The sequence below is a fragment of the Orycteropus afer genome, unplaced genomic scaffold, assembly GCF_000298275.1.
Source record: "Orycteropus afer afer isolate SDZICR_OR568_19922 unplaced genomic scaffold, OryAfe1.0 scaffold00265, whole genome shotgun sequence".
In the NCBI taxonomy this organism is placed as follows: Eukaryota; Metazoa; Chordata; class Mammalia; order Tubulidentata; family Orycteropodidae; genus Orycteropus; species Orycteropus afer.
This window is the reverse complement of record NW_006921852.1, coordinates 3191937-3205383: the sequence shown is the minus strand read 5'-3', so window position 1 is coordinate 3205383 and position 13447 is coordinate 3191937. Positions and strand designations below refer to the sequence as shown.

The 13447-nt window shown below is 36.4% G+C and overlaps 1 pseudogene; it reads left to right on the top strand.

Moving 5' to 3' along the window:
- The first annotated feature begins 215 nt into the window (after positions 1–215).
- On the top strand, positions 216–3144 carry LOC103204926 (annotated as a pseudogene).
- Positions 3145–13447: the final 10303 nt, after the last annotated feature.

The following is a 13447-nucleotide window of genomic DNA, read 5'->3' as shown; positions in this document are numbered from 1 at the left end:
TTCCCAGTACAATATATCATTTGATTTCATGACTAAAGCTTCCATAGTCACCAATTGTTGCTCCAAGTAGAACGAAATCATTGACAACTTTAGCTTCTTCAGTTATCATGATGTTTATTGGTCCAGTTCTGAGAAGTTTTGTTTTCTTCATATTCAGGTACAAGCCATACTGAAGACAGAATTTTTGACCTTCATTTCTCTGCCTGATGTTTTTACATACAAATTCTACTAGTCACATTTGGCCATTCAGTGCAGTTGATGAATTGATAGATAATGCTTATGATTCTGATGTGAATGCTAAATAGATATGGATTGACAAAACAGTGATAAATGGCAATATATGCTTGACATTCACTGATAATGGGAATGGTATGACTTCAGATAAATTATATAAAATGCTAAGCTTTGGTTTCAGTGACAAAGTCACCATGAATGGTTATGTCCCAGTTGTATTTTATGGGAATGGCTTCAAGTCAGGTTCTATGCGTTTGGATGAAGACGCAATCATTTTAACCAAAAAATGGAGAAAGCATGAGTGTGGGCTTCTTGTCTCAGACCTACTTGGAAGTCATTAAAGCAAAATATGTTGCTTTAGTGTTAATCACCGACAGATGATTAATTTAACAGAATCAAAAGCAAGCCTTGCTGCAATTCTGGAACATTCTCTGTTTTCTATGGAACAAAAATTATTGGCAGAACTTGATGCTATTTTGGGTAAGAAGGGGACAGGGATCATCATTTGGAATCCTAGAAGTTAAAAAAATGGAGCAACAGAATTTGATTTTGATAAGGATAAATATGACATCAGAATTTCTGAGGATTTAGATGAGACAACAGGAAAGAAAGGGTACAAGAAGCAAGAAAGGATGGACCAAATTGCCCACAAGAGTGACTATTCTCTAAGGGCTTACTGGAGTATATTATATCTGAAGCCAAGAATGCAGATCATCTTACGTGGACAGAAAGTGAAAGACACAGCTAGTTTCAAAGAGTCTTGCCTACATTGAACACGATGTCTATCGACCCAAATTTTTTATTATACAGTGAGAATTGCTTTTGGATTCAACTGCAGAAATAAAGATCATTAAGGGATAACAATGTATCACTGGAATAGACTCATCAAAGCTTATGAAAAAGTTGGATGTCTGTTAAGGGCAAACAACATTGGTACTGGAGTAATAGGGATTATAGAGTGTAATTTCCTAAAGCCAACTCATAATAAACACGATTTTGATTATACTAATGAGTATAGACTTACAGAAGCAGCATTAGGAAATAAGCTTAATGACTATTGGAATGAAATGAAGTGAAGAAAAACTCATAATATCCTCTAAATTTGCCAGTTGAAGATATACAGCAATGTCCTGATCAGACTTGGGTTCATTGTGACCCCTGTCTAAAGTGGTAAAAATTACCAGATGGGATAGATCAGCTTCATGAAAAATGATATTGATTCAATAACCCTGATCCACAGTTCAGAAACTGTGAGGTTCCAGAAGAGCCTAAAGATGAGGATATGGTGCATCCCACTTATGAAAAAACCTACAAAAAGAAAGACAAAGAAAAATTCAGGATAAGACAACCGTAAATAATTACTCAACAGATTAATGCTGAGCTGTTGTTTCAGCCAACTCCTGTTTCAAGTCAAAGCTTCTCTCCTGTGAAGGAAAGTGTTCCAAGAGGACATCTTTCAGAAGCAGCTAATACTTACGTAACAAGACTTATAAATAATAATCGAGTTTCGCCGCAGTTTGAACCTGGGAGCAATAGCCTGAAACGGAGACTTCCTGTTGGTTCTTCAGTTTTGGATGCTAAGAATCGAAGATTGTCTACTTAGACATTTGAAAATTCTACTTACAAGATGATGATTATGTAGATGTCATCATCTTGGAAAAAAACAGTCCTCCTAAACCTGCAGCAGATCAAGATATGGAAGTGAAACCAGAACAGATGCACATTGAGCAAGTGGTGTTCAGGTCCAGATTGTTCGTGATAATGAACCTTGTGGCCAGACTAGCTCAACTAGCACCTCATCGTCTAGATGTGGTCAAGGAACTACTGCAGCCACACAGACCAAAGTACCAAATTTGGTGGTTAAAAAGGAAGAAACTGTTGAATATGAGATAGATGCAAGGAATGATACAGCTGTACTGGCATCCTACAGAGAAGCTGAAGCAAAGATACATGAAACCTAGGAACAGTTTGACAAACCTGCAGGTGATCCTGGTTGCCAGCTAAATGAAGTGAGAAATGAACTACTACTAGTTACCCAAGAAAAGGAAAACTATAAAAGACAGTATCATGCACTTCTTGACCAGATGAAAGTGTTACAACAGAGGATACTAGAAATAAATGACAAATGCATGAAGAAGGAAATTTGTCATCAATCTAATAAAACTGATGCTGCGTTTTTACTTGAAAATATTAATGGCAAATCTGAAAGTTCAAAGTACACGGCATCTCAGTATCAGCAAGCTTTAGAAGAAATAGAAAGGCTGAAAAAACAGTGTACTGCTTTGCAACATATGAAGGCTGAATGTAGTCAGTGTTCTCATTTGTTGTTGTTGTTATGTGCCGTCGAGTCGGCCCCGACTCATAGCGACCCCTCCTTGGGTTTCCGAGGCAGTATCACTACGGAAGTAGGATTGCCCAACCTTCCTTCCGAGGAGTGGCTGGTGGGTTTGAACCGCCAGCCTTCTGGTTAGCAGTCAAGTGCTTTAGCCACTATGCTACCAGAGCTCCATAGTGAGAGTAAAAGTGAAATGGATGACATGGCTGTGCAACTTGATGTATTTAAACAGCTGGGTGAATGCAAGAGGAACAAGTACAAAAGTGAGGTTGAATTACTGGAAATGGAAAAATCACAAATCTGTTTACAGTATGAAGAACTCAAAACTGAAATTGAACAATTAAAATCTGCAAGTCAACAGAGAGGAACTGTTTCAACTTCCAGTAACACTGAGGAGTCGATAAATTATGCTGATGGTGAAAGCCTCAAACTCCGATCTCTGTATTAACATGGGACAGCTACTGGCTATGATTGTGCCTGATCTAGATCTTCAGCAAGTAAATCATGATGTGGATGTAGTTGATGAGATTTTAGGACACATTGTTGAACAAATGAGTGGAATCAGTAGTACTTAACAGACATTGGATGTAAGACAATAAAAATATTTGCTTAATTAAAAAAAAAAGTTATTTAAGAATTATTTAGTCATTGATTTTTTTTTTTTACTGTGTATCATTTTATGTATATATAAAGAGTAATAGAAAGTTAAACAAATTAAATGCTTTTAACATTTTCTTCATATGTAGTGTCTAACACTTTGGGATTATTCTTCTCCTTGCCATTGTCAACATGGATTTTCCTACACATTCTCTGTGTAATCAAACACATTAAAAAAGCATCATTTCTTACTACTCTTCTCCAGGATTTTTTTTTCCAAGAGGCTTCTTCCATTTCATATATACCTTTTTTTTTTTTTTCACTTTTTATTTTGAGCAATTTTAGAGACAGAAAATTTGCAAAAGGAATACACAACATTTTCATGTAACTTCCACCCAGCTTCCCTCAGTGTTAACATCTTACCTAGTCCTAGTGTAATTCTCTAAAAAAAAGAAATTGCAATATTATATACCACAATACTATCAACCAAACAACAGACGACCAAATTTCCCTAGTTTTTCGTGAATGTCTCACTTCTATTCTAGGTTCCATTACAGAAACTTACATTGTATTTACTTGCCATTATCACCTCATAGCCCCCTCCAAACTGTTACAGTTTTCTGGTCTCTGTTTTTAATGTCTTTGACACTTCTGAAGATACTGAGCAGGTATTTTGTAAAATGTCCTTCAATTTGTGTGTCTTTTAGTTCTCAAAATAGTTTAAACATTAATGAAAGTGTACTGTATTTGTGTTCTACTGCTGCCCCGGGAAATGACCACAAATTTAGTGGCTTAAAGGTGTCCCTGGGTGGCCCAATCTACTTCCGTAGTGATACTGCCTGGGAAACCCAAGAAGGGGTCGCTATGAGTTGGGTCCGACTTGATGCACATAACAACAACAACACTAACTTACAGCTTGGTGGTTTGGGCCCACCCAACCGTACCACAGAAGGAATGTCTGCCAATCTTCTTCCAACTCCATGGCAATGAGTGTGGGTTTGTTTATTGCTTATTGTTTTTCAGAGGGATAGTGACTTAAAACAACAAAATTTATTGTCTATGCCTCTGTAAATCAGAAGTTCAGGTTGGCTCATCTGAATTCTCTAGGTTTCACTGGGCTAAAATCAAGCTTAGTCAGGATGTTGCCCAAATTCAGCACAGTGTCATAGTAGGATTAAGGTCTCATTTCCTTGGTGGTTCTTGGCCAGCAGTTGCTCTTAGCTCCAACTTCAAAGCCAGCAATGGAAGGTTAAGTCTTTCTCATGCTTTCAGTGTCACTGAACTTCTGTCCTGCCACATCTGTCCTGTTCTGAACCTGAAAATTGCTTTGTTTTTAAGCACTCATATTATTAGACTTATTAGACTGGGAACTTGGGTAGCATAGGGCCTAAGGCACTTGACTGCTAACCAGAAGGCTGGCAGCCTTCAAATCCACCAGCGACTCCTCGGAAGGAAGATGGGGCAATCTACTTCCGTAGTGATACTGCCTCGGAAACCCAAGGAGGGGTCGCTATGAGTTGGGTCCAACTCGACGGCACATAATAACAACAACAATGATTAGACTGGGTTCATGTAGTTGATCCAGCAGAATCTTCCTAACTGAAGGTCCTTGACCTTACTTACATATGCCAAATCCTTTTGCCAAGTAAATTGACATGTTCACACATTCAAGGAATTAGTTTGTTCTCATTTGGGGAGCCATCACACAGATACCATGGAGATGAAATGCCCTTCTCTGTGTATATTAGAGATAGTTGTCTATATGTTGGCATGATGTCAATATGCTTTATTATCACTGATGTTATCCTTAATGGTTAGGTTAAGGTAGTTGATGCAAGGTTTCTCCACTGTAAAGTTATCATTTTTCCCTTTGTAATTAATAAAATATTGGAGGAAATACTTCAAGAGTATGCAAATATTCTTCTTAAAATTTATGTCACTACTTTTAGCATTCATCTGTGCATCTTGCCAAAATCAATCCTTGTAATGTTTCTATGGTGGTTTTACTTTTCCATCAAAATTCTACACTTATTAATTGGAATTTAAAATTAATTATGATTATAAAACACTATCAATTGTGTAATGCCTCCTGATTTCAGAGGAAGGTGAAATGTGCAATAAAAATATCCATCTTAGAATGAATGAAATTTCTTTGTAGAACTATCTCATAGGATTTCCAAGGAGGTAAATTTTTAGGTGAGTTTGAATCACTGATCTTTTAATTAGTAGCCAAGTACTTAACCACTGTGCAACCAGGGCTCATCTCATAGCGACCCCTCCTTGGGTTTCCAAGGCTATATCTCTATGGAAGTAGATTGCCCAATCTTCCTTCTGAGGAGTGCCTGGTGGGTTTGAATCGCCAGCCTTCTGGTTAGCAGACAAATGCCTTAGGCAATATGCCACAAAATCTCCTCTGAAATACGTATTTATATATGAGTAATTGTTATACAGGACAGTTAAATCAGCTTTAACATATATTTTGGAATAGGGCATCAGAAAACATACTAAACATTTATGCCTTAAACTGATTTATCTTAGATTCTAATAGTGCCGATTCACTAGAATATTTCTCCCTAAAATCACAATCATTAAATTCCATCCTTATAAAAATGTTTTATTATGTTATAAATAAATATATTTGTATTTTAATTCATCCATTATAAAGCTCTCAACATGTGGTCCCCTTTTGGGAGCCAATTTGTTGATTTTAGTATATAATATTCTCACATTGGATGAGAAATTAATTAATAAAAATTTGTGCCATATTTCCTCTATGAATAAATCATAATGTGAGTCATAATAATGACTCAGAATAGTAATTCATAACCTTACACAAAAGCATAGAATAATTCCAACTAGAATTAAATCTCACTACATATGTTTTCTTTCCATTATCAACAAATGACTACTGGATACAAAAATGATTACTTGGCAGTAATTCTGATTTCAGGGGAAAAAGCACCTTTTGAAAACATTTAAATAACTAAAGAATTAATGCCAAAAAAATGATGGCCTGTGCTTATGTACACACTTTTGATTTTTCACAATTTAAATATTGATCTGCTTATATTGCTGCTTCTTTTCCATGTCTCAATTACTTGCTTGAAATAATTTGCAATGCAATTATTATTGCCCTAGGAGAATATATAAGGTATTTCTAAAAGTAAAATGGATTGTCTCTGAGTAGCAAATAAGCCTTAGAAGTGTTTGTAACTGATGAAGCTCTGTTATCATCTTTGTAAGTTTATAAAGTCTCTAACTAAAATGCATTAACAGGGAAGAACAACTAGACAATTCTCATCCATATAGCATCATTGGAGCACAGAAGAGAGAACATGTACTCTGTCATCTAAAGGCCCTGGATATACTTTCATCTGTGAGTTTCTAGCCATTAGGACTTTTATCATATTATTTATCATTAGTTTCTTCATCCTTTAGACAGGAATGATAATGCTATTCTAAAGCATTGTTGTAATCATGTATTAAGTTAAAGTATGTAAAGTTCCTGGCATAAAATAGGTGCCTAATGAAAGTTGATTCAAAATTGAAAAATATAGAAAGGTTTCAACAGTTTTTTCTATTATGTATTCCAAAAGATCAAATAACATATTAATCTAGTCATAGATTGCTTACATACACACCATACATCAGCCATTGAATTTTATGGTATTCTAGTATTTAACTTTCCATGAATAAATTTTGGCCCTCAAAAAAACTCACTGCCGTCATGTCGATTTGACTCATAGTGACCCCTCCTTGAGTTTCCTAAGCAGTATCTCTACAGAAGTAGAGTGCCCACTCTTCCTTCCAAGGAAGGAGTGGCTGGTGGATTTTAACTGCCAGCCTTCTGGTTAGCAGTCAAATGCCTTAGGCAGTAGGCCACCAGACTCCTAATTTTAGCCCTACTATATAAAAAATTTCCTCAAAAGAAACATTCTTCTACTACTTTGAATGTTCTTGCTCCCTGTGGTACCATAGCCTTCCTAATTGAAGTCCTAAGCTTAAAAAATAAAACTGAATAAAAATCCAAACAATACCAATAAAAACATTTGAAAGATTGTAACCAGAGAGATGTCAAAGAATTATATACAAAAACATTAATGGCACATTTTTTCAATTTCATTTTTCTAATTGGGTGGCTGTTTTCAGCTTAGACCACATAGAAAATCTCTTCTTGAAAAACTTAGATTGTCATGGTTTCACCCACTGCCACCGTCATACTCTCAGCCGAAACATAACGGATACATTTACTCCAGATATGAAGATGTACAAAGAACTCAGAAACTCAGGAACAGGCATGCTGTATCAGGAATAAGTAATTCACGGCAAGCAAACCACACTGTGTATATGAAGTAGATCTACGTAAAAGTCTAACTTATAGACAATTTCAGACTAAAAAGCACATAATTCTTTGCAATTAAAGTTAAGAGCCATGAACATGGAAGCAAGTACTTTATTGCCAAATGCAAGAGACATAGAAAACATCAGTTAAAAAGAGCAGAACACATTAACAATGGACTGAAAAGAGAAACTAAAACCATTCCCTAACTAAACCTGGCAAAGAATTTCACTCATATTTACTTAGAAGGAGTTAAAACATTAAAATTACATTTGTAGTTACCTTTGTGTAGATTTGTATTTCAAAACAAATTGTGCATATCTTTTTTGAGTTCAGTCTCAATTTCCTTTTTGTTTTATTTATAAAGTTTGGAGTTTGTAAAAATGGCATAGCAGCATCAGGCCTCCTCTTAAAACTTTGAAAAGTATAAGAGAGAGAATCAAAATCAACACAAGCACAAGGCTGTTTTTTATGAGGTGGAGGTCAAGCATACCTCTGCTCTCCAACCTTTTGACCAATTCTTGCAGCTGCTGGCTCTCCTATGGCAGTCTCTACTTCTCTGCTGTTTGATAATTTATTGCAATGGCCACACAGAATTTACAGACCATACTCACAATTATGGGCTTTATTAGGGAAGTAGCAGGTTATAATTCATGATCAGGAACAACAGGCTACTGCTCAGGAAACATGAAGGCAAAGTTTCCCTTCTTCAGTACAGGACTCTCTCTCTGTCTCCTCTCAGCAATGCAGGGCTCCTCTCAGTCCCTCAAGACAGGTTCCTCTCTTGGACCTCAGCCATTAGCCCTTAGTCTGTCCTATGCCCAGCTCAGGCAAGTGTTACAAAGCGCTTTCAGCTCTGCCAGTTAGTGCCCAGTGGCACTCCATTCCACCAGCAAGCCTCCTGTCCTAAGGCACTCAGCTCTGTTATTCTGTGGGTTGGCACACCCGCTGTAGCCACTTCACTCCATGAACCAGAAGCCCACTACATCCCCTCGCAGTGTCTTGGTTCTGCTGCTGCCATTCTCACTGTCTCATGCTTTCTCCAGTTACAGCTCAGTCTGTTTCCCGAGTCTGTGAGGTTCTCAATGCAGGAAACCTGGGTCCAAAAGACATGCTCTGCTCCCAGCTTTACTTCTTTGTGGTAGTTAGATCTCCCTCTTCTCATATCTAGGACGGCTCGTTTAAGTGTAACAGGCAGGATGGCAAAATGGACTGATCCCCTTCTTAGGGTTCCATGCACCATATTTGAATGGCCTCATTCCTGTGAGTGTTTCCTGCACCTTATCTGCATTATTAACAAGCCATCCAATCTCCTTGGTAGTGTACAAGCATACAATTTGCATAGTCCAACCCAATCATTTTGTGCAAGTTACTAGACCATACCTGGCTTAAAAAACAAACAACAACAACAACAAAAAAAAAACCACTGCCATGGAGTAGGATCTGACTCACAGTTACCCCTCTTTGGGTTTCCAAGGTGGTATCCCTACAGAAGTAGATTGCCCAATATTCCTTCTGAGGAACACCTAGTTACAAGGGCTTTATTAAGTAATTCACCACACTGCAGGGCTAATTAAATAAAAATTTGAAAATCACTATCTGAATCCTAAGTGATATGGACCCCAAATGATGTTTATAGTCAGGATTTATATTTTTAGAATGAATAGAGAAGGTAAATATCATTTTTGTGTAGAATGGTATACTTTTCTGTCTCTTGCTTACCCACTTAGTGTACTGTACAAACAAATCAATGCTTATAGAAATTGGTTAAATATTGTGAGTAACAGATATGGGCATAAACCTGTTCAATCATATAAAAATAATTTCCCTTTCCTTTAATTTGCACCATCTCATTCTGTCTACATTTTCTAACATTTATTTTTCTGAAAGTTTGAGAGATAATCCAGTTAGTATAATTATGGGTCATTTTTTTTTTCACACTTGCCTGTACTTTAAATTATATTAAATGATAGCTTGAAAATAAAATAGTATCAATTAAACTACAAATGATATTTAGAAATTAAGAGATATTTCAAAGTATATACATATCAGTATATAAATACATATATTAGTTAACATGAATTAAAGAAACTGTGAAATAATATATTTCAAAACTGATGCCAAAATTAATACTGCTTCTTCAAAATGTTTTGAATTTTTGGAAAGAAATTTCACTCAAAAACAAGTCAGGTAAAAAGCAGTTTCTATTAGAAAGTCAGTTTGGTGAACTGTCAGTAAATTCTTAACAGACACATAAGAAGAAAACTATTTCAGTTACAGGTATGTGAAAAAACTTGAACAGCTAAAGTTCAGAGCTAAGAGCAAAGGCTACAAGGTTTACATTAGAGGAAAGAAAAACGCCTATTCTGCTGCATAGCAAAAAAGATGCTGAAAGCCTTTTGCTTTGGAAACACTCATGAGAACTGAGAAGATACACAGCCAACAAATCTCACATTTTAGTCTGTGGTTTCATTTGACATTTTAAATCACTGAATGTTAGAGCTGGAAGGATCTTAGATATTGTGTCACTCAGCCCCTCATTTTACAATATGAAGTTTATTAGATTTGGAGTCAAAATATCTAAGTTAACTTCCTAATCAGTATGTCAGTGATTTAAGATTCTTAAGCACATCACTTAAACACTAAGCCTTATTTTCCACATCGACAATGCAAAGATAATGGAATCTCCTTGGAAGTGTGTAATAATAACTATAATAATTTTCTACTACTGGTATAACAAACTACTAAAAGCTTCTTGGCTTAAAAAAAAACAAACACAAATGTATTACTGATAGTTCTGGAGATCAGAAATCTGAAAAGAGTCATAATTTTGTTAGGTGCCATTGAGCTAGCATCGACTCATAATGACCCTAAGCACAATACAATGAAAGAGTGCCTGGTCCTGCTCCATCCTCAGAATCCTTGCTGTACTTCAGCCCATCATTTCAGCCACTGTATAAGTCCATCTCATTGAAGGTCTTCTCCTTTTTCACTGAAACTATACTTTACTAAGCATGATATCCTTCTCCCGTGACCGGTCCCTTCTGACAACATGAGCAAAGTACTTGAGATGAAGTTTGGCCATTCTTGCTTTTAAGACAAATTCCAGCTATACTTCTTCTAAACCAGATTTGTTCATCCTTCTGGCAGTCCATGGTATTTTCTGTATTCTTCACCAACACCACAAATCAAACACAGCAATTCTGAGGTCTTCCTCACTCATTATCCAGCTTTCACATGCATATAAGCTGATTGAAAATGCCAGGGCTTAGATTAGGTGTACCTTAGTTTTCAAAGTGATATCTTTGCTCTTTAATACTTCAAAGAGGTCTTCTGCAGCAGATTAACACAGTGCAGTACAGCATTTGATTTCTTGATTGCTGCTTCTCTGGGTGTTGATTGTGTATCCAAGTAAAATAAATCCCTGACAACTTGAACCTTTTCTCTCTTTACCTTGATGTTGTTTATTGGCCCTATGTGAATTTTGTTTGGTTTTCTTTTCTTTCTGTTGAGATGTAACGCATACCGAAGACTAGTAGTCTTTGTTCTTCATCAGTAAGTTCTTCAAGTCATCTTCACTTTCAGCAAGGAAGGTTCTGTCATTTGTATTTCACATGTTGTAAATGAGTCTTCCTCTGATACTGATGTCACACACTTCATATAATCCACCTTCTGGCTTGTGCAGCATACAGATTGAATAAGTGTGGTGAAAAGATACAACTCTGACATACAACTTTCCTGATTGTTCTATGCACTTTCCTGTGTTCCATACACAGGTTCCTCATAGCACAATTAATTGTTCTGGAATTCACATTCTTCACAGTGTTATCCATAATTTGTTATGATCCACTCAGCTGAATGACTTTGGATCTTCATGATCCACTCAGTTGAATGCCTTTGGATAGTCAATAAAACACAGGTAAACAAATTTTGGGTATTTTATTTCAGCCAAGATATAACATCAGTAATGATAACCCTTATTTCACGTCCTCTTCTGAATTCAGCTTGCATTTCTGGAAGTTCCCTGTCAATTTACTGCTACAGTCTTTCTTAAATTATCTACAGCAAAATTTTACTTGTGTGTGGTATGAATGAGGCTATTTGGTAATTTCTAAATTCTGTTGTATCACCTTTCTTTGGAATGGGCACAAATATGACTGTCTTCCAGTTGGTTAGCTAGATAACTGTCTTTCAAATGTCTTGGCTTAAAAGAGTAAACACCTTCAGCGCTGCATCTGTTTGTTGAATCCTCAAAGACTATTCCATCAATTCCTGGAGCCCAATTCCTTTAATGCATCTTCTGAGGACTTCTTCCTTCAATACCCTTGGTCTTTAATAATATGCTACCTCCTGAAATGATTGAACATCAATCCATTCTTTTTGCTACAGTATTCGGTGTATTCCTTCCATCTTTTTTGGATATTTCCTGCATTATTCAATATTTTACCTGTAGAACCATTCAATATTGCAATGCAAGGCTTGAATTTTTTCTTCAGTCCTTTCAGCTTGAGAAAAACTGAATGTGTTCTTTCCTTCTTTCTGTTTTCTAACTCCAGGTCTTTGCACATTTCCTTATAATAACTTAATTTGTCTTTTTGAATTTTCCTTTGAAATCTACTGTTCACCTCTTTTATTTCATCATTTCTTACATTCTTTTTAGCTATTCTCCATTCAAGGCAACTTTCAGAGTCTCCTCTGACATCCATTTTGGTCTTTTCCTTCTTTTCTGTCTTTTTAATGACCTTTTGCTTTCTTTATGTATGATGTTCCTGATGTCAATCCACAATCATCTTCTTTTTGGCCATTTGTGTTCAGTGCATGAAATCTATTCCTCAGATGGTCTCCAAATTCAGGTAGGATATAATCAAGGTCATATTTTGGCTCTCATGGACTTGTTTTAATTGTCTTCAGCTTCAACTTGAACTTGCATATGAGCAATTGATGGTCTGGTCCACAGTCAGCTCCTGGCTTTGTTTGGCTGAAGATACTGAGATTCTGCATCACCTCTTTCCACCGATGTAGTCAATCTGATTGCTGTATATACCACTTGGTGAGGTCCACGTGTGTAGCCACCATTTATGTTGTTGAAAAAGGTATTTGCAATGAATAAGACGTTGGTCTTCCAAAATTTTATCATGTGATCTTCAGCATCATTTCTATCATCAAGGCCATATTTTCTAACTACCAGTGATTTTTCTTTGCTTCTAACTTTTGCATTCCAATCATCAGTGATAATCAACATGTCTTGATTACATGTTTGGTCAATTTTAGAATGCAGAACTTGGTAAAAATCTTCAATTTCTTTGTCTTTGCCTTTAGTGGTTGGTACATAAATTTGAATAACAGTATTAACTGGTCTTCCTTGTAGGTGTATGGACATTATCCTATCACTGACAGCAATGTACTTCAGGAGAGATCTTGAAATATTTTTTGTGATGATGAATGCCACAGCCACATCATTACTCTTCAATTTGTCATTCCCAGCATAGGAATGCCTGATTCAAAATGGCTAAAACCAGTTCATTTCAGCTCACTAATGCCTAGATTATCTATCTTTATGTGTTCCATGTCATCTTTGACAACTTCCAATTTTCCTAATTCATACATTCCATATTCTGATTATTAATAGGTGTTTGAAACTATTTCTTCCCATTTTCAGTCATGTCTCACCAGCAAATGGAGGTCCTGAAAGCTTAACTTGAACCACATCATTAAGGTCAACTCTACTTTGAAGAGGCAGCTCTTCTCCAGTTGTATTTCTAGTGCCTTCTGACTTGAGGGGCTCATCTTCCAGCACTGTATTGACAGTGTTTCATGGCTATTCATAAAGTTCTCGGTAATATATCAAACAGTATCTCACTGCTATACATAAAGTTTTCATTAACCAATTCTTTCAGAAATGAAAGGCCCCTTCTTCCAAGTCTGTCTTAGCCTGGAAGCGC